This window comes from Chiroxiphia lanceolata, chromosome 19, assembly GCF_009829145.1.
Source record: "Chiroxiphia lanceolata isolate bChiLan1 chromosome 19, bChiLan1.pri, whole genome shotgun sequence".
NCBI lineage: Eukaryota > Metazoa > Chordata > Aves > Passeriformes > Pipridae > Chiroxiphia > Chiroxiphia lanceolata.
In genome coordinates, this window is record NC_045655.1 from 10,478,936 (window position 1) to 10,500,880 (window position 21,945).

The 21,945-nt window shown below is 45.1% G+C and overlaps 1 protein-coding gene across 3 annotated transcripts in view; it reads left to right on the forward strand.

Moving 5' to 3' along the window:
• The first annotated feature begins 1,739 nt into the window (after positions 1-1,739).
• Positions 1,740-21,945, forward strand: part of KCNJ16 (potassium inwardly rectifying channel subfamily J member 16) — a 33,958-nt gene continuing 13,752 nt past the window's right edge. The window contains exons 1-2 of one of the 3 annotated variants that reach the window (XM_032706794.1): positions 1,740-1,813; positions 12,208-12,308. The gene's annotated coding sequence lies outside the window, so the exon portion shown is untranslated. Of the gene's footprint in view, positions 1,814-10,877; positions 11,057-12,207; positions 12,309-21,945 lie in introns of those variants that run through there. The other 2 variants (XM_032706795.1, XM_032706793.1) reach the window with 2 other exon arrangements.

Here is a 21,945-nt window from a genome sequence, read left to right on the forward strand (position 1 = left end):
ATCGAACTAAGATGTTAAGGGACAAAAAGTCACTTTTCTCACAAGAGGAAATGATGCAAGGGTTTGTTTAGCCCTTGTGCAAGGCACGAATGCCCCTTGCCTGTGCTAAAGCAGAGGAATGATTGGTTTTCCACCAGCCAGGGCTGTGAATTTTAGCTCTATTCCCTCATGGATTCTGACGTTCTCAGGTTCCAGCTTACACAACAGCAGAGTCTAAATGCAGACCAGTTTTTCATCCGTGAAATGGGAGTTAAATAACACTTGACCGAAGTAGACAAAACAAGAAGATACGTAGACTAAGTGGAAACATCAAGATTCGAAAATTACCTGATAGGAAAAGGGAGGGGAGGGGGATCAAAGACGTCCCAGGGAATGAAAAATTCCTTTGCAGTGCTTCCTGTTCTCTCTGTTATGCTAACCAAGGTAGGATTAGGTTTCAGCTGCCAAAAGAAATAACATTTGTAGATTCTTTTTTTCTTTTTTTTTTTTTTTTTTTTTTGGTCTGGGGAAGTGGGATAGAAAGATTTAAGACAGCTTTTTCCAAACTATTTGCTTTTTGTCAAGCAGTCAAGTCTAGTTATTGTTATTAATTTGTATTACAGAAGTACCAGAGTGTGACTGGAATTCCACTGCATGAGGGGTGTGCAAATCTCCAGGAGGAGCCTGGTCTCACCTCAAAGGGTGAACAGATAAAGGGCATTTTGCCCTGTGTTGTGCACTTGTGGGAGTTGTTCTCCTCTCTGGAGGGCAGTTCTGGAGAGCAGAGATGACATTAAAGGAGGTGAACCTGCCTTCTCGTGTCTAAATACCAGGCAGGGTCAGATGGATTCAGGGAAATCAAGATTAATGTGATTTAGCACAACTGACTCCCGTGGACAGCAGGCTGTGGGAGCTGGAGGAACCTCACACCACCTTGCACCAGCTCATTCCTCTGTTTACTCCTCACTGTTTGCTCTTGGTTTGCTTTTCTCTTACAGGTCACTTCATATTTAAGGTTCAGAAATCCTCTGTGCAGGGAGCGCGGTCTGCTCTGCTCCCGAGCCATACCTAGAAATTCAAATGGCTTTAATTCACCTCTAAGTGCCCACATTAGTCTTCAAGTGCCTGAATAAACAGCCTGAGCACAAAGTGAAGAGTGAAAAGGAGGAACTAATGCACTTTCTGAAAGGTCACCACACTTCTGTGGGGGGATGAAGGCTGAACTTCACCCTCCCCCTTTTCCAGGTATCTGTAATTCTGCCTGCCCTGTGACTTCCGTGGAAAAGGAGATTGCACTGGAAGTCTTTACCTTAACCTCACGATAATCTAGAAACAAAAGGCTTTCTGTAGGGGGAAAAAAAAAAAAGTCTGAATAAATAAAACAATATAAGTATAAATTTGAACCTGTTTATTCTAAAGCTGTCTATCTGTGGGTAATTCCAAATCCGGGGCGGCGTGTAAATATTTGAAGTACCATTTGAATGATGAAGGGCTTTTATTACCCGGGAGAATTTCCTGCTTCCCGTGTTTTCAGTCCTAACCTGGATGTGCACAGGGGACTCCAGGTTTGTGCTGAGGGGAGACAGGGAAGGGGCTGGGGAGCGTTCCACCCATTTCCCTGTTCCTCGAGATTCCAGCGGTTTGCTGAGCAGCCCCTCGGAGTTTGCTCACAAGAACAGACTGGAGTAAATGTTTAACTTGAGCCCTTGGAGTTTACAGCTTGTTCCTTTCTTGATTATTAACCCAGCCCCTGTTTTTCTTTACAGTTGCACAGCTGCTGGACACGGGAGACAAAGGACCCTTGAGAGAACTTCCCTGTGGCGGCACAAGAGAGGTAAAGTACCTTTTGTGTCCTTTCCATACCTGTGCAGGGGAGAGCAGGGGCTCATTCCTGTGTTCTGTCGGGGCACAACAACCTGCCCACAGCAATCCACCTTTGATTGTGCCTTTTTACATTAAATCACTAGATACATCCAGCTGATTTCATCCTCACTGGACTCAAACTGAAGGAGTGTCTTTATCCGCAGTGCCAGAGTGTGCACAGGGAGTTTATTTGTTCATTCACCACAACACACACTCTACTTTCCACCACCTTTTTCTCCACAGCAGTAGCCTTGTCTTTGCATCTATTTTTTCCCTTCCTAGTAGTTTTTCTGTACTGCTCAAGTCTGCAAAGGTCTGTGTCATCTTCTCCAGTCCTTCCTCTGAGCTCACACAAACCAGCTGGACCATTTTGTTTTTCATTCATCCTACACCCTTGGTTTTTTTTAACCTGCTCTTGGGTAAAGTGAATTCTAGAAGAAAACTCCCTGGTGAGGCAGGTGCCATCAGCAGAGTACAGAAGGGACAGGGACACTTATCTGAGTTGATCTGGTTACTGTGTCAATACTGTGTGAATATTTGTTTTAAAATAATGTTATATATGTGTGTGCTATGTGGTGGCTTTATTTACAGAGAGAAGGGTTCACTTGCTCAAACCTTTTTTTTTTTCATTTGCTGTGACATAAATTTACATGGAAAATAATGTAATTGGACTTTAGGCAAAGTGGTTCACCAGAGGAAATTTGAGTGAAGATCGAGAGTGGGGGTTAAAACAAGGCCTTAAAGATTTCCAAAAAGTAGTTTTTCATTGTAACTACAAATTAACTAAATGTTACATATTTTTGGAAACAGTGACATTTTAATAGAAATGGGTTTTACAAATTTTGGTAAAAGAAGAACCAAATTGTTCCTGTTTCCAGCTGCTCAGAAATCCATTTTACTCCAAGAGTAAGTACTTTAGGACAGGTCTGATCTCCACCTAAGCAAGAAACATCTCAGTCCTGATGCATTTTTTAAGATCCTCCTCTCTGTACTTCTGCCTCTGTGTTGCCTTGGGAGACTCTGATATTCAAATATTGGTGGAATAAATTAGGATGTATTGGAGGAATGTCAACAGAGGCCCAAGTCACCACAAAAATCTAAATCATAATACAGAAAAAATAACTGAGGAGCTGCAGGATTTCAAGAGATGGAAATCTTGGTAAGGAAAAAGGTGGGAAGTCGATTGGGAAGCTTTGAACCTGTTGCTACAATGGCCGAAGGCAGGTGTTGCAATTTACTCAAAGATTAAGAGATAAACAAGCAAAGAAAACAGATCAAAACACAAACCTGTTCTCTAAGAGAATGGGAGAATTGGCAAGTGGATAAAGAACCTGGTGCCTGCCCAAAGGTGACCTGGGTCAGCAGAGGAGGAATTTGCCATCTTTTTTTATCAGGATTTTAATGTCTGCTAAAAGTCCACAGATTTCTCCATTTCCTGAGCACTTTTTTTTTTCCCCAGTCTGGCAATTCTGCAATGGATATATTGGACTTTAAACACATTTGCCTGCCTTGTTCTGGGTGCTACAAAGTGCAAGTACAGACCATGGCATCAAAAGGGGAAGGGGGGCTTTGAAGAACTTGTCAGGGAGCCAAGGAGCCACTGGAGCAGTGAGAACTGGAATTGTCAGGAGAGGACACTCCTGAGAGCTGGTGAAACCTTTCTGTTGGTGAAAGAGAAAAAAAAAAAGGAACCAGGGGAGATGTTCATTGCTCTTTGCTGGCTAATCCAGTCAAGCTGCCTCAACTCAGGTTCAGAATTGAAACAGTTAAAGAAAAAAGTGGAAAAGGAACTTTCCAGAGGGATCTTCCAGAGGAGAAGGTGGGAAAGGAGAAGGGGCTCAATTCTATATTGCCTGTCTTAAAAGTAGACAAGCTCCTGGTGTCTGAGTTAACTTTTGACTCTGTTGTTGTGACAGCAGCAGCAAGAATCCAGGTCCAACAGGACCTGGAGCCCTGGAGGGGTTTTGGTTCATTGGTTGCTTGTGTTTTAGCTGGAAAATTTTTTGGGTGGGGTATTCAGGGGTTTTTTGTTTGTTTGTTGAGTTTTTGGGGTTTTTTCCTAGTGCAATTCTAAGAGCCAGTTCCAAAACCACTCTGGTGATAATAAAGGATAGGATACATTGGATTTCATCTTATTGTGCTTCAGAGATGTACAAACAGAGAGCAGAAAAGCCTCATTTTCCAGCTCCGTGGCCTCATCCAGGCTCGGTGCCACTGTCATGACAATAAATAGATTAGACTTTCTTGGGGGAAAAAAAGTGCTAATCAGTAACTGCTTTTTATGCCTCACTCCAACTTCTCATCTCTTGTAAAACTCCAGAGTAAAAGGCTCCGTTGGCTCCCAGCAATGTGTGGCACCAAGTGTCAAAATGCCCTGGTGATCACAGAAATAACAATTGCACTGTCCCATGATATGATCAGGCTTTCTTTTTCAGAATCTAATGATGTTAAAATAAATGGAATTACGTTGCTTTTCCTTTTTTTAAGTCAGTAAATTCCAAAAGAGGATTTGCCCCATTTTTACAATGTGCTTAAGGACTTAGAGAGCACGATCCAATGCAGATTTAGCAGGGGCATGAGGGGCTGGCACAAGGCAGCCTCTGCTTAAAGCTGCTCACTGCCTCTTCCTTCTACTCCAGGAGGAGGTTTTTCCATCTTATCATGATTCTTGAGAGCTCTTTTATTGCCTAGAAAAAAAGTGATAAACTCTTGACTATAAACAGCAAAGAAAACTCCCATTATGGACAGGACCTAGAAAACATGAATTGGAGAAAATATCTCACCAGCATCTCTAGTGGAAGGTTTTCCCTTCTTTTTGTTGACATGGTCAGTGAGAAGATTTCCAGTGAGTTCAGAGGATGTTCCATGGAATCCCAGTGTCTCTCTGACTCTCCCCCTCTGCTGGTAATTCCGTCCTTGCTGTGTTGTCAGAGCTGCTCAGGATCTCTGAGCTCTGCAAAAAAAGCTGTTTGGGAATCATGTAGTAAGTGCCATCCCTTGAGTCCAAGGATGAAAACTCTGGGGTGGTGGAAAGCAGGAAAATTAATGGGTGTTAGGGAAGGGCAGGGAGATCAGGCTGCTGAGTTTTCTTTGACATAATCCTATGAACAGAAGCATTTTTTTGAGGAGAGGAGAAAGAAAAATTAATATTTTACTGAAAATACTTTTAAGATAATCTTTTCTGTTACCTCAGAGAAAAGAAAAACACCTTTTGTCTCTGTATTCTTTCAGTGCTGATGAAAGGGCTCAGTAAGAGCATTCAGAGGAAGGATTTGCTGGTTGGGGCCTTGGGCACATTTTCAAAATTCAGACACTTTCACCTTGTCTTTTATTCCCAGCTCCAATTCCGAAAATCCTCTTAGGTTAATTTATTTTCCAGCACGAAGCCATATGAAACTTAAACTGCCAGAAAGGCTTTTTTCTACTCTTTCTTCCCTGCCCCGGGCGACAGGCTGAGCTCACCCGCTCGGTGTGGGGGATGTCGGTGGTTTCCCTTCCAGCGCCGCCGGAATCTCCGTGGTGCTGAAGGGACAGCGCCGGGTGCTTCCCACTCGTTTTACACAAAGGGAGAAGATGCCCAAGCGCTTCCACAGCATTTTCTGGAAGAAAACTCGTCCAAAGCGGTGTTCCTGCCCCAAGGCTTGTTTTACTATAGAGTCAAAGAGTCGCTGAGGTTGGAAAAGACCTTTAAGGTCATCGATTCCAGCATGACCTCAACATTACCAAGGCCACCACGACCTGTCCCCAAGTGCCACACCCACACTGCTTTTCAATCCCTCCAGGGATGGGGACTCCCCTGGGCAGCCTGTGCCAGGGCTGGGCAACGCTTTTGGAGGAGGAAATTCCTTCTAATATCCAATCTAAACCTCCCCTGGACGACTCGAGGCTGTTTCCTTTTGTCCTATCACTTGTTACTTGGGAGAAGAAGTGGATCCCCACCTCTCTCCACCCTCCTGTCAGGGACTTGTAGAGAGTCAGAAGGTCCCCCCAGAGCCTCCTTTTCTCCAGGATGAGCCCCCTGAGCTCCTCAGCCACATCTCAGAGCACTTGTGCTGCAGACCCTTCCCCATCTCCACTGCTCTTCTTTGGAGTCCAGCACTTCAGTGTCTATGGACAATGCCCACAGTGCTCCACAGAACTGAGGCTCTCCTCCCTTGCAGAAAATACTGAGATCTGAAGTCTCCCAGCAGTGCCCAGTGCCCCCAGCAATGGGCTGTTGAGCTGCTTTACCAACACAGGGCAAAGACTTGGTGCCCAGCCTGAACGGCCCGGAGCTTAATGAGGTGGGACACACGTTCCTCCCGGTGCTGAACTGCTGCAGGGGGGTGTTGGGTGTTGTTGAACAACTGCTGGATTCTGCCCTGCAGGGAAACCTCTTTCGGGGTTGTATTTGGGGTTGTAAAGTTCGCAGCTCTGCCCAGGGAACAGCAAAGCCACGGGGCTGGGCTGAATTATTCCCAATGTTCAGTCACACAGGACAATAACCATAAAACAAGGGGTCAGGTGCTGGCTGGGCCCGGGGGGTGTGCAGGGACAGAAAGCACAGGTCACCCTGAGGGCAGGAGCAGCAATACCTGAGTGCTCAGAGCCCATTAACAGTTACCCTCTGGCCCGTGGGACTGGCTGGATCCAGACAGCTCAAAAATAGTGCAACACTAGTGAAGAGACTGTACTCATGCAATGGGAGGTTCTGGGAGAGGTTTCCTGACTCACTAGGGAATCCAGTACAAATGTGAGCGAAAATTCAGATTTTTTTCTTCTTCAAAATACTTTGGAAAAAACCCAAACTTTCTGATTCTCAGTGACACCTTTAAGGCCAAGGGGTCAACTCTGTGGTTAGCAAGGGCTGGGCTATTTCTATTTATCAAGGATCCCATTTGAATCCCCCTGCCAAGGACTGAATATTTAGGATTTCCATGGCAACACATTTCTGAGCCCATATTACAGTCAGACTGACGCTGTCAACTGATCCAGGGATGCAGGAGGTAGGGGCTGAATTTATTCAAGCAATCACATTCTCTTTTCCAAGGCTAATGCACATGAATACTGAGGCAGCAAACTGAATTGACAGGGATTCCATCCCAATGAACATGTATAATGTTCCAGCCTTGGAGAGCAGCATTTAATTGATGAGAGGGATCATATTTACATAGCAATTATAACAAAGCCAAGGTTGGCCTTATGTGAAAGACTATTTGCTGTAATGTCTTGGTGCTTGGTTGTCCAGTAAAGGTGTTCCTTTATGGACAAGGGAAAAAAAAAAAAAGAGAACAGATGCACTCAGCCCTTTCTTTTCATACTCTGCAAATATTCCAAGAAGCCAGCTCAAGGAGTCACAGTGTGGTTGCCTTGGCTACATACATTAATTTACTCCATTATAACTTAGATGCTGATTGTTTAACCCCCCAAGTATTAATAGTTAGTCCCTGCTGTCCTCAGATGGCTGTTCAGGGGCCGATGGAAATGAGTAAGGGCTCATTCTAAATCCCACATAAGTCAATGGGCATCTCTCTCCCCATTTAATTCAGAGCTGGAATTAGCCATCCCCGCTGCACTGCCCCTAAATATTGATATTTTGTCCTCAAAACACCTTTGCAAGGTAAGGCAATGCCACTGACTCAGGTCACAGATGGAAAGCTGGGGCCAGAAAGGCGACCTCAGAATCACCCAAGAGTCCTGACCCTCATCATCCCTTCAGTCTGGATTTGTCTCCATGGAAAGCTGCATGCCTGAGTTTTGCTCCAACACAAAAGTGGATTCAGGAGAAGGAAAGCAGCCGGACCTCAGAGCACTTTCCATCCTGTAGTTCTGTGCAGTCAGAGACCAACAGGGGCATCCAGGTCTTTTCTTACGGAGTCTGGCATGGAGCTCAGTTCTGCTGGTGGGTCTGGGAACAAGAGGGTGGTGAGGAGCCCAAACCATCCCTGATTTATGGCAAGGCAAGGAGAAATCTCCCTGACACTGATGCTGAGTGCTCAGAGTTCCTGTAACACTGAGAGGAACCAAGAGCTGTGATCAGAAGCCCGACAAAAATTCCACCTCACCTTTCTTGGCTGACCCACAGGGGGCCAGGTCCTGGCATCCTTAAATTCCCAGATGGCCAGAAGTCCTTGTGCTTCTCTTGAACTCTGCCAACAGACACTGGTTTAGGTCTATTTTGGTTAGTACAGGAGGAGGATCTCCCCTACCTAAGGATACACTGTGCTAGAGACAGGGAGATATACTGGGCTCTCTTGAGTCTTTTACCACAAAAAGGAGATTTTTCTCTTAATCCAAGCTTTCACTGCTCTTAGTCTGTCTGACATAGAAATTTTCTCCTTAACAGGCATTAGAATTAACTTGTTGACATCATTAACAGAGCACATAATAGATGATTGAACTGCTCTGATATTTATATTCAGGTCAACAGCTCTTGAGACTCCAGAGGCAAATTAGAAAAAAAGCATAGGCTCTTTATTAGTAGAACTTAATTTAACTGTATTTAAACTTCATTAAGGAGTAAAAAAAAATGACCTTTCTTAATACACTCTTGCTTTATAAAGTATGAAATGAGAATATTAGATTAGTTTGATCCTGGTTCTTATTATGCACACACAGTAGATGAGAATGCAAAAATTCTCCCTTTCAGTTAGGTCCTCTTGGATGTCAAATCAAAGACCAGGTGCTCCACAACCCATTTCCTTTCTTCAGTGTTTTATGTTTCCTAGCCCTGTAACTCTCCCCGGGAAACCAGCAGAAATCTTAATTTCTTACCCCCCCTCCCTCTGCCTAAAGTAACAGCTCTGGTCATTTAAACCATCCAGCACATGTTCCTCCACTGTCTGCACCTCATGCTGTCCATAAATGGGGATGTGGTAAGAAAAAACCATGGAGGAGAGGAAAGGAAATGACATTAACCTTTTCCATCTGATAAATAAGGGCTCTATTCAGCTGCAATAATCCACATCCTTCCCTAGAGATCCAGTTAATGTAATACCTGAGGGCTCAGTTCAGTTAAAATGATTTCCACACTGGCCAGCTGATTTCTTGGTGAATTATTCAGTCCCCAGACTGAACTATTCTCACAGCACATGGAAAAGGACTGGAGCCCTCCTGTTGCTCCCAAGAGCCTGAAGGACCTCTCAGAGGGTCTGTGACACCCACGTGGTTTATCTGTGCCCCCCCAACAGGAATTTTGGCGTTGATTTTCGTGGCACCACCAGCCTGGAAGAGCTGAAGATCCCACACCTTGCCCCATTTGCTTCTCTTCTCTGCAGGGCTTTCTCCCCGCCCTGTCAAACCTTCAGCACCTGCATTTTACAGGCAATAAAAAAAAAAAAAACAGTTTGGACTTGGAATGGGTGGAAATTCAGAGCAACGGACTCAGCGAGAAAGGCAGCCTGGGTTGTGCACGTGGCTGCTGGGTTTGAGGTGAGGATGTGGATCAGGGTGGCTTGGGGGATCCACACCCCCAAAAAATAACCAGTGGAGCTGAACTGTGGGGTTTTGTTTCCCTTTCTCCCTTTGCAGTGCAGAGGTGGCTCCAGCGGGAGTGGGATCTGCCCAGCTGGTGACAAGGGAGGTTTGAGTGCATTGAGGGGGATGTTTTCAAGGCAGGCCAGGGAATCAGGACATGCAGATCCACTTGCAAATCCACAGGAAACACTGGAGGGACATGAAAATCTCAGCTTTATCTTACCTCTATTGATCCAGTGTCGATTGAAAGCCGTGGGAATCTTGTCATTAGTATCAAGACATTTTGGACTAAATTCCTACATTATGAGACACATTCCTCCCTTTTTTTTTTCTTTTTTTTAGATGTTAGGGAGTGTACCTAATTGAGCACAATAAACCAGAGTTGTATGCAATTTTGCAACCTTTCTGATGGTGTAATGAGCTCTGCTCCGAGGGTTCATTACTGGGCTGCCTTGAAACTTGCTGGTTAAACAGGAAAAACAAGAAATCTGACCTCACTGTAGTGTTTAATTGAAGTGCATTTATTGACTGGTTTTAAGCTCTTGTAGCAACTGTGTTTGCTGAGAACTGAGAGCCAGATCTTGGTTTGATGCACCTTTAGCTCCCAGGACAGACACAGCCTTGACACACAAACCCATCCTGCTCCAGGCTTGGGCTGGGACTGGGCAGGAAGCTAAAGCTGGAGATTGGCACATTCTCCCTCATGGCCACATTCCTCAGCTTCTCCCCCTCTCCAGGACCCCACAGGAGAGTCAGCCCACGAGGGAGAATGTGCCACAGGTGAAGGAAGAGCATCCTGCTGGGCATGGCTTTGGTGTTCTCTTTTGGTGCTGGGGCAGGTAACATGAGCCAATAAAGGGAATAAACCCCTTTGAGTCTAAAAGATCTTAAAGATTCAGCCAGTGTGGATCTCCAGGCTCATAATTCTGAGGAGGAAGGACTGAGAAGATTGCTATAAATCAGTGCCAAACAAACTGCAGCTGGATCTCTCTGCCACTGAATCTCCCTCTGATAGGGTGACCCTGAGACTGGTGTGTGCTTAATGCTCTGCATTCTCATCCCCATCCCATCTGCAGCAGAAATCAAGGCAGAAACCTGAAGTGTGTAACCTTAAGAACAGTTTCTCACTTCAGACTCCCTGGGCAGGCACTGAGGGTGCAGCTCCAGTTCATTATCACTGGATTTCGGGACTGGCCTGAGCCAGTTTTGTCTGGATTCAGGTAACTCGTTCCACTGGAGCATTCACGTTATCTCTCTGGAGATCTTAAGTAGGGAGCTGAACACGATTGAGAGCAGTTGCCTGATAAAGGAGGCAGAAAGCAAACGCATTCTGCAGGAGACAGGGAATGGAGATCAGTCCTGGGATAGATGGACGTGGCCCTCCCCTGGCAGAGGAGATAAAGCTGAGCTTGCAAGAGGTGGAACTGGACATTTTTAGATATGATGTCATACTGATTTTGTGTGATATCTGCTGAATTCACCTCTGATCTAGCTCACTATAATTTTAATTTAAACTGGCTGGGTGTTTGTTTCCAAAAGTTTGGAACACTTTTGGCTTTGAGGAGCTGTTACAGGGGGGGTTGGAACTCCAGCCCTGGGACTCAGGTAAACGAAGTCTCTGAACCTTCGTTGTTACAGCCCAGCTGCAAGTCTGACCCAGAGGAGACAGGATTCTATCCAAGGAGTCTGGGATGCAAATTTATGCAGATGACAGCAATTAGTCTACTGTATATTTGTATCTGTTTGCTTGAAACAGCGGGTGAGGGAGAGGCAGCTACTCTGCAGAGAACATGGAAATTGCAGATTTGTGCCCAAACTGCCAACTTAAGAAAAGCAGCACAGAATGAAAGACTTGCCTGTCAATTCTGTTGGTAGATTGCAGGGAAGTGGGAGGGTAGAAGGTATTTCAGGACCAGCCACCAACCTCTTGGCTCCTCTTTCTTGACATTTATTAACAAATGCTTGTGCCACGAGTGCTCAGAAGCAAAGCCAGGAGGGCACAGGCAGGAGCAGCAAAGCCGTGCACAGAATGAGGAGCAGGGAAAGTTCATTTGTCATGGCCCTAATCTGAAAACCCTCTTTGAAAAGCCCAGGGTGAGATCTCTGCATCTCTGAAAGGCTCTGTTCAAACCCTTGGTAGCAGAGCAGTTCTCAGGAATGTCCAGGTGAGCCAGGACACCCGTGGAAGTGGAAGGACACATGGATAACGTGCTCTGTGCTGCATCCACCTCTTTTCCCTCTGACCTCGTTTCTGTGGCCAGAGTGGTCTACTAAAAACTTCTCCCAGCTCTGGGGTTCCTCTCACACCTCAGGTGACAGGGACAGAAGGTGAGCTGCTCTCTGTGCAACCAGCTCAGAGGATGGAGCAGAACAGGAGTCTAAAATCACCTGCTTTCTGCTGGGAGTGCAGGTTGGCAACACCTGAGGGCTCTGAGGGGAAAATGAGGACTTCAGACATCCCCTGGTGACTCTTATTACACACAGTGGTGGTGGGATGCAGGGATAAAACCCAAAGCACAAAGATATTTGTGCTGCCTGCAAAAAGCCCTTTCCACTTGTGCAAAATTCCTCTTGTCAAGGCTGCCTTAAAGGGGCTGTTGGATCAGTCATCAGGGAAATGGGAAAAATTCAGGGTCAGGTTAGTTCCCAGTGTAAATCCTTTGGTTGCTTCATACCTATTGCAAAGTAGACCTTGAGCCTTTTGGAGAAAAACAGTTGGAAAACTGCTGGGCTCTCAAAAGTAGCATATTTCTCACCTCAGTTCTGATGTGCTGCAAGGATGGGATTTTCTGTGAACTTTTCCCAAACAGTCTGGCTTTTTTTTTTTTCTTTTTTTTTTTTTTTCCTTCTCTTTGAGAGGGGGAGGAGTTGTGCCTAAAAAAAAAAACAAACCCAACCTGTCCTCCTCAGCTCTGCCAACCTGTCAGTCCAGCCATGCAAGAGAGAGAGACAGAGAAAAAAGAAAGGAGGGAGTGAAGCAGAGATTCTTTCAAACCTCAGCAGGCACTAAGGTAAAGGCCGTTTCTCACTTCCTTAATTGCGCTTTTCTCTGTGTCTGTTGTGTGTAAACAGAAATTCTGTTACCTTAGAGAGCTTTAAACTAACTCAACGACCTGTGTGGGAATCAACTGCTTACCTCGTTTAACTGGAAGGGTGTTTTGCGGCTTTTTATAGTTGTTGTTTGGAAACACAGTTTCTGGGTCTGAAATTCAGAAGGAGAGTTGGTGTTCATTTGAATATTAAAAAGAGGCAGAGCTCTGGTGCTTGTTTGGGGAGGATATTAACCTGTGTGATTTCAGGGCTGAAGCCTCTAATTACTGCAGATCGGGGGAAGAACTTGTCAGAGGAGGGAATTCCTTCCGAAGCTGCCAATTGCAGCTCTCATGCCTTTTCCCGGAGGGTTTGGTGTCAGCCACTGGTGGGGATGGGACGTGAGAGCACAGAGACTGTGGGGCTGATCCAGCCTGGCGGTTCCCCCTCTCCTTTCTGTGCGTTTCTGGAGGGGTTTTAGCAACTTGTCATTAGCAGGGGAGGTGCAAAGCCAGGGTGCAGCAAACCTGCCCTCCCAAATTCTTGAGTCAGGAGGGCAGAGCAGCACTTTGAGCTCATCCCAGGGAAATTGAGGGTTGCAGACTGTGAGAAAGGTTGACTGAAATGAGGGTGAGTCAGAAGAATCACTGTGCCCCAGAGCCTGCCTTGGGAGCCTGTTCTGAGCAACCAATTTGTTGGAATGATTGTGGTAGAGAGAGCCTGGGAGTGAAGGCCTAAAATACAAGAACAGGCACAGTTTTGTTAGATCTGAGTGTCTGCATGAGGACTTCTGTGAATGTGCACAAAGAATCTGCTGAGAGAGTCTGACCCTTGGTGTGCCACGAAAATCCACGAACAAAGGTGAGGGAGGAAGAATCCTGTTCATCCACCTCTGAAATCCCCCTGTTTCTGTATTTCCAAACCCTGAGCAAACACTTGAAGCTGCTCTGAAAACTCTGTAATACCTCTGTGAGTCAGCTGAGGCTCTGAGAAGGTCCTGTAGGAGGCAGAGTGGTGGACAGGATTTCCTTCCCTCGCCGTATATTCGGGGTTTTCACTCCTGCAGCCAAGGTGTGCCTGTCAAAGATGACCTGTCTGCTAACACCGACCTGCCAGACAGGACAAGCTGAAAGATGGCAGAGAAAGACAATACAGCTGTCATGTTACTCCCTGAATGGGTTGGAATGTGTTTGCCAGGGGTTTGGTTACACAATCCTGCATCCTCCTTGCTGTCCAACTTCCTCCAGCGCTGGTGCCTGTGCCGTGGTTTTGGATCAAAGCTCTCCTCCCGTGGCAGGGACCAGCACAGAGCTGTGAGCCTGGGAAGAGGACAGAGAGGATCCAGACTAGAGAGGGGTGGTCTGTGAGGGGGTCTGTACAGATAAAAAAGCTGGCAGTGTCCTGGTGTTCCATCATTTCCCTTTCCTCTGGGGCTGTGATCATTGGGAGCGTCGTGCTGGTGTTCCCTGTGACCCCTGACTCATTCCCTGAGGGAGTGGTGATACAGAGTGAGACACTAAGCTTTTAATACACAGAAGAAATTCTTTTACAGACAGTGGGTTTTGTAGCATTATTATGAGCTTTCCTGCTAGAGCCAGAGTGGAGAGGGAAGTGCTTTTCCAAGTGAACCCAGGAGATGGAGAAAAGGAAGTGAATGCTTCAGTTTTGGTGGGGACAAACCTTCCTACTCCTGGTTACAGTAACAGAAATCAGTCACTGAGGGAAGGAAAGGAGGAAAATCCTGTAACTTGCATGATCTGCAAAGACTTCATTGACTAAACTCACAGCACTTCTGCATCTTTTTGCTTTCTCTTCTCTTCTCTTCTCTTCTCTTCTCTTCTCTTCTCTTCTCTTCTCTTCTCTTCTCTTCTCTTCTCTTCTCTTCTCTTCTCTTCTCTTCTCTTCTCTTCTCTTCTCTTCTCTTCTCTTCTCTTCTCTTCTCTTCTCTTCTCTTCTCTTCTCTTCTCTTCTCTTCTCTTCTCTTCTCTTCTCTTCTCTTCTCTTCTCTTCTCTTCTCTTCTCTTCTCTTCTCTTTTCTCCAGCAGGAGGGAAGGAATGTCAGAAATACAAGTCCTTACCAAGATCTCTCTATCTGTCACTCTGAAGGCAGCAAGAGCAGGGACTGGTGTATTGATCATTTCCCCAGGAAACTGTTTCTGGAGAAAAAAACTTTTGCAAAGGGCATGTTACCAGAGAAAAAAAGGTTAAAATCTGAGAAGCCCTTCTGCCAGAAGAGGTTCTGAATAGCTCTGGGAAAGTTCAGTTGGAAAATACTTCACGTTCAGAAAGTTTCTGCTAATTCACCGTGCTCAGTGTTCTCTGGTGACTAAGATCCTCTAGACTGGATGATGATTTACCCTCTTTCTTTTATTAGTCACCAATATTCTCACCACAAGCTTTTGGTGAAAAACTTGGTAACAGAACACCCCTTTCCAGGAACTTGTTGTGCAATTTAACAGCCGTATGATAAATACAAAGGAGGAAAGCAAACAAATACAACCTCAGACTTCTGTTTGCTATTTAAATTGGGTTAAGAGCATGATCTGATTCTTCATCTTTTCATCCAGTGTAAAAGCAGACTAGTTGTCCATCCTGTCTGCACATACTGTAACTCAAGAAGTCACTGTGCTGCATTTCACAGGGAACTGTTCATTTTTGTTGTCTGGTTCCTCTTTTTAAAGCAGTTGAATTCCTGTTTTGAGAGTGCAGACAGGGTAGAATAATCCTCAACTACTCAAATGTTATTTGTGGTGACACATTGGGTTGGAGAATTGGAAGAGTGGGGAGTGTTTCAGCCCTTAATTTCCTGTGGAAAGATTCAGCTAAGGAGCCATTGAATTTTGGGTTTCTCTGTGCTGTCATGGTAGGGGAGAGTAGGTCTATACTTCCCTTAGAAGATCTAAGAATTGACATTTGATAAAAATCAAGTCTGGGAAACAAAGTGAAAAGGGGCAATTTCAGTGCACAACCATTTTTCAGACAAGTTTTCCTGCACCTCAAGGGAAAAACAAACAGGGGTTCACTGACCAGTGTGAAATGAAGATAATGCACATTTTCTGACTGGCTTTGTCCCACTCAGAGATGGCTCAGAGTGAGACAAATCCCAACAATGGAGGTGATGTTCACTTCAGAAAAGGAGATGCCATAAAACACAGGCTACTTTCCACCAGAAATCTCAGTGGGAAAATTCAAGTATTTCTATTTCCACTCACAAGCCTTAACCAGCTGTTTGACTATTAATGAAGATCCTTTTAGTTTTCCACAACTGAGAGAGAACTCTTTCCAGGAGTGGCCTGTGGTGAGATTTCTAGTACACTCCTGCTTTGGATAGACTAAGAATATTAAATCTTTTCATGGTATTTTGTTGCCACAGCTACTTATTCTGCAAAGAAATGAGGCAATTGGGGCCTTATGCAAAAAAACCCGAGTAACCCTCAAACAGCTTCTGTTATTCAGGTCTCAGAAAGATTCGATTTAGACTTTTTCAATGGGAGTATGTAATTAGTGCTTTGCTTTATCTCTGTTCCAATGGAGTTAAGTGATTGGTGCAGCAGAGTTTTGGATGGAGGTGCAGTTGCCCTGGCAACAATCGGGATTGAAATCAGAACCTTTTGAGCAGCCAGTGGAATGTGGTTCCACTTGGATGACAATGGGTCAGAGCATTTTAATGGGTAAAAATGTAATCCAGTACAATAGGATTTATTGCCACTGTGACATCAGATTGACACTATTCCTGCGAGTTCTTTAGCTTGTGACAGACTTTCAACTGAAATCTGTTTAGTGGAAAAACTTGTAAAATGCCATTAATCATTTTGTTTTCCAAATCAACCAGAGCCTGTGTGTCTCGGGGGGTTAGAGGGAATATCTTCCAAGTGAGTGAAATTCAACCTCTCTACACAAAGCCCTAATGAGTGGCTGTTCTGGACACAATAAGTAGTTCTAAGAACTAAAGGCTTGTTTCTGCAGGGTGCTGAGTGCACTGGTCCAAGTCCATTGGAGAACTTCCTCACTTGCTTAATTTTATACTAACAAAATAGTTTCCAGTGATTTCCAGGATGGTTATTCATGCTCTTAAACCTGATTGTATTTGCTGACAGACAAGACCTTGCAGGATTAAGTCCTAAACTAACACTGGAAGAAAAGATTCCCTGTTCAGTATGGCAAGGGCAGGGGACAATATTTCATCCCTTCTGCTGACACTTTTCCAACTGCTGCAATAATGATCCTTTTATTCTGAAGGATCCCAGAGTTCTGTCTGAGCTAAGAAAATGCAGCCAGAGCTTGGGGCAACAATGCATAGGAGCAGGACAGGAGGGTATGTTGCCTGCAGCTTTAAGGAAATGGCAGTTCAGGGCACCAAAATCTGCTCCTCCACCCCAAAGCCAAAAGCACAGAAGGCTTGGGGTGTCACCAGGGACCTCTGTCACACATAGAAACCCAGAGTCATCTATTCTGGTGACACGACAGCAGAAATGGCCATTAACACTCATTACAGGTGGGTGCCCTGTGAACCTTTCACCAATTTTCCTGTCAAACGGACTCAGGTCACTCTGATTCATTTGCTTTTAATACGAAAAGCAGATTTTTCTCAATGGCGTGGCTGGTGCCATGCACATCCTTTCATTGTTGCTTTTACAACAATAAAGCTCCGAGCCCGTAACTGTTCCTCTCCTGGCAATTAGTTATGGAGAACAATCAAGCCAGACAATGACACGACCTGCTTCTTGTCTTCCTCAGTGGGAAATGGGCTCTGAGTTCTGTGAGGACGTTCATAAACAGCCGAGGCAGGGAGTGACCTCAGAGCCGAGTTTTACACGGGAGAACAAAGAGATCCCGGGCCCTGATTTGAAAAACACCCCGAGAACCAAACCAGTGGTGTAATATCATAATTCCCAACCCACGTCACGGGGTTGCTGGAACCCTCTCACAGCCCCCAAACACAAACACGGCCCCTCTCTGGCTGTCAGACCTCGCACACCATGTGATGTTTGTGCCGGTGGCACCAGGACATAACTTCACCTCCGCAGCGTCCACGAGGGCTGGACATCCATCCCCACTCCTTCCCGTGGACATTCCCTCTCTCTGAGTGCTTTCCCATTGTTACAGCACTGCTGGCTCCCTGCCAGGACCTTTGAGGTCTCCTTTTTGCTCTCCTTGCCCTGCACTTTCTCCCCTGAGCCCCAGCAGCGTTGTCGTTGCCCCCAAACTAAAGACACCAGAGTGGTGGGGCTTGTTTTCCATTTTTTGGGTTTTTTCTCTGTGGGAAACACCACTCTGTGCTTTTCACAGGCTTCATCTCCCCAGGATCTGTTCCTTAGGGGGTGCCCACGGCTTAGCACCATACGGAATGTTCCCGAGGAGGGAGGAATGCCACCGGGCCGAGCTCGTGATCCGGGGCTCGTCAGGCCTTTGGTGGTGATTTGAGGTTTAATTAATCACCTTTGACTTTTTGGACAACTCTGGCTCAGTGGCTTTAAAAGCGATGCTTTAACTCGGTTTTGATCAGTAAAAACAGAACTGAAAATGACCCAGGGAAAATACAGGATAAAACATCTCCCACTCAGCCTGTGTATATTGCTTTTGAGCTTAATTTTAATTTTGTTGACCAAGCTAATTTGGAGTGCATCGGGGGGCAGTGGAAGTAAATTTCAAAGCAGAGTGACATTCTCTTTAGTCATGCTCTTGTCTCTGACGACAGCACCCCCTGTAAAGTTAATGTGTAATAAATGAGATTTTGTTTCATGGGTCCGTAGCACCTACGAGGCAAAAGAGCAAAGCTGTTTCTCAAAACATGGCAATTGCTTTGGCAATAAAATCAACCCTACTGCAGTCTAGATATCTTCGTTTCTGGAGTGTTGACATTTGTAATGTAGCAGATTTTTATTTGATGTATTTTTGTTAACACGGCCTCGATAAGATCTGCTGCTTGTTCGCAGTGTTTGCCTTCGAGAAGTGAAACAGGAAAAACACGGCTGACTGAGCAGGTTCTTGACAAACATCTTGGAAAGAGCTGAACCTCCCTAAGCAGCTCCTTCACTCAGTAGTGCTGAGTTAAAATATTCCACACAAAGGGCAACCACAGAGGCCCAGGTCACAGACCATGAGGGAAACACAGTCACCCTCTCTGCAGGTCACTGGAAGGCAAAAATCCTATTTGAAAAAAATCCTTAAATTCAATTTTTTAATTAAAGACAACATTTACATTTATTTTTAAATATATTTATATATGTTTATATATATTTATATATATGTGTGTGTGTTTGGTTTTTTTTTTAAATGCTTATATATCTTTATATATGTGTGTGTTTTGTTTTTTTTTTTTTTTAAATAAGTGCTGCCATTTTTGGAAACAGATTGATATTTTGAATGAAAAAAATAATGTATTAATTACCCCTGAGGCAGCTGAGGGGTTTGCTGATAAATTCATTATGGTGGGACTGAGACACCAGCCTGTTGCATTCCTCCAGTGGTTCATGGCAAAGCCTTCAACAAGTACTTTTCCTCTCTGGCTCCAGCCTCAGGAAGATTTGCAACAGGCTTATATTAATTCTTATTAGTGCTTCCAGTTAAACAAAATATGTGCATGACTGATTTTCTTAGATTTAACCCCAGTATCTCAGCTCTCAGGATGTCCTTATCCCACGTGCCTGAGCTGGGATTCCTCTCAAGCCCTTCAGAAGCTGAAGGAACTGCCTGTGATTGAAGGGTTCATTCCATGGGGACCCCAGGGGAGAAGTTTGGGATTTACTGACAAGCCAGGTTTGACATACAGAGATTGAAACAGGGGTACAAAAATAAAGAAAATAGGAAATTGCATTAAGAACAGTAGTAGTAGTCAACACAAATGAAATAAAGGGCAAGGTTTAAGGGTTTTCAGCATCATGAAAAGTCTCTTTTTAAACTGTGTGAGGCAGATTGTGAAAGCCATTTCCAGTGTCTCTGCAATTAATGGCACATGCACAGGAAAGCAAGAACAGAGCAAGGAAAAAAACTAACTTCAGTTACCTCTGAGAACTCAGAATATGCCCAAAAGACAACTCTAAGTGAGAAGACATAGAAAAATAGCAGGATTAGATGTGAGAAATGCTGATAGAGAGGTGATAGATTGCTCCAAAAGAATGGGCTCTTGGTAATGACTCACCAGGGTGTCAAATATTGGTGAAAATACTGAGAAGGACCTTAAGAATGAAGCACTAAACCTGTCTGATTTTGGATGGAGTGGAGAGGAGAAGTTTGTAAATGGAGTCATAGATGATGAATAAAGCTCCCCCCATTAAATATTTGATCTGGACCATCACTGAAGAACAGGCACTGGCATTAATTAAACTCAACTTTGATTTAGGTTGAATGTTTCTGTTTTTAGAGGAAAGATTAACTTGTCTAGTGCTGTTTTAAAGGTGGGGGAGAAGAGACAAGGTTTTAAAGGAGATTCTTCCTGTCATCATATATCTTAAAATCAAATTACTGTGCCCAGATACTCCCTCAGGTGATCAGGAATAAGTTGTGGAACAGCTCCAGGAGCCCAGACATGAAGTTATGCAACCCACACACTGAGGTAAAAAATAATACCCCTAAGTATACATCCCAAACTCCCAGATACATGTGATTTTCCACTTCCCCATTATTTCAATCATCTGACTTGCAAAACACCGAGATCCTGTAAATGAGAGCTCTGAACGGGGAAGGGGAGTGACAGCTGGAAGCAGGAGTGGTCAGCACCATGCTGAGTGTGAGGGCTCAGGAAACAACTCCTGGGTTCCAGAGGAGCCACGTGGAGCTGTGCTGGGACAGCTGAGGAGGGTGGATGCACAGAGGTTCAGCCATCTGCTCCTCAAGGAAATCATCTCTGACAGAGTGACCCCACTCCCGGATTTCCGACAGAACCCAGCGGAGTCGAGCAGCAAGATGGAAACTCAGCATTCCGCCAAATCTGCGACCAGAAAAAAAAATAAAAAAAATAAAAAAAAAAAAAAAAGAGAAAGAAAAGGAGGTTTCACAAAGCCCTTGTTTCTTAGAAGGTGTTGCTGCAATTCCAGCAGGCCAGGCCAATTCTGGAGGGCAGCGACGGATTCCGCCCGCGGTGATACCGAGAAACCCGACGGCCGCCTCTGATCCGAGGCAGGGAACCAGAGACAGCCCCTGTGCTCGGTTCAGCGGGGTTTGGATCAGCCCTCGGATCTCTGAAACCCTGTAATACGTTTCACAGGCTTTTTTTAAGAAGTGGTGACATGCGCAGCCCAGCAAATGTGGGAGCGTGCTGGGGTTTGGATGGAAACTCGGGACGCGGGGCAGGACTCGGGGCCTTGGCAGGGCAGCTCCAGCTGCAGGATGGGCTTGAGCAGGACGGAGAGAAAATCAGATTTTGGTGCATCAGGGGTGGATTTCTGCTGCATCCATGAAAGGAAAGTCACACAAAGCTGCTCAGAAAAGCAAATTGTGATTCTTGACCCCGGGACTGATGGATAAATTAACTTCTTGAAGTGCAGGGTTTGATTGCCTGATTTATCTGAGTGTCAGTCACAGCATTTTCTGGTGCCCTTTCTGAGGAAAAAAAATCACTGATTTGACATGTAGCTAATACTTATCTCAATGTCTTTTTAATATGGGAATCAGTTTAGAAATCTGAGTCAGCAGCTTTTTTGAGGATTTCCTAAAAATTAGATCGTAGTGGACGTGATTAATTTTATTTACATGGTTTTTTTTTTACTTTTATTTTTGCTTCTCCCTTCCATTTCCTCAAAGAAGTAATGCAAAATGATGTTAAGAAGTAATGTAAAATGATGTTTTCTCTGTTAGACCTTATGTTAGTTTTGAAAATGTGAAGCCTTTGGTGATTTAATTGGCATTTGGGATATTTTGTTATGTGGGATGAGAGAGTTTCTGAGTTTTATAGTGGAATTCCTGCTGGGGCCAGTAGGTAAAGTTGAGATCAGTAGTAACTTGGAGGTGTTCCTGTCTGCCCTGGGTAGCAGAAGTTCATAACTGGAGTCAGGTTGCATTTTAGGGACATTTCCACAAGGGTTGGGGAAGGAAAAAAATCAGAATCCTCAGGCTTCCTCCTCACAGCTTCCTTCTGTCATCTGTCAAACAGAGCTCACACATTCACTTGGGTTCAGTTTTATCCCATTCCTGACACGAAATACAAGAGCCAAGACACCCGATCCAGCACAAGGCTGCCCATTGTGGGAGCTGCAGCCTGTGGAATGGGCAGGATTAAACCCTGCACAGGTAATTTTAGAGCTTCTCTGGTCTCTGCAGCCCCTTTGGTTACAGGCACATGACCTGTCCCCCTCTCAGGGGGCTGTGCTGGGTGGGCAGGACCAGGGAGCTCTGCAGGGCTAAATCTGACCCCACAGGTACTGCCCTGGGTCTGCACCTCATTCCGCAGGCACACCTGGGCACAGAACACACCTGAACACACCTGAACACACCTGAACACAGAACACACCTCAGCACAGAAAACACCTGAACACACCTGAACACAGAACACACCTGAGCACAGAAAACACCTGAACACACCTGAACACAGAACACAACTGAGTACAGAAAACACCTGAACACACCTGAACACAGAACACACCTGAGCACACCTGAACACAGAACACACCTGAGCACACC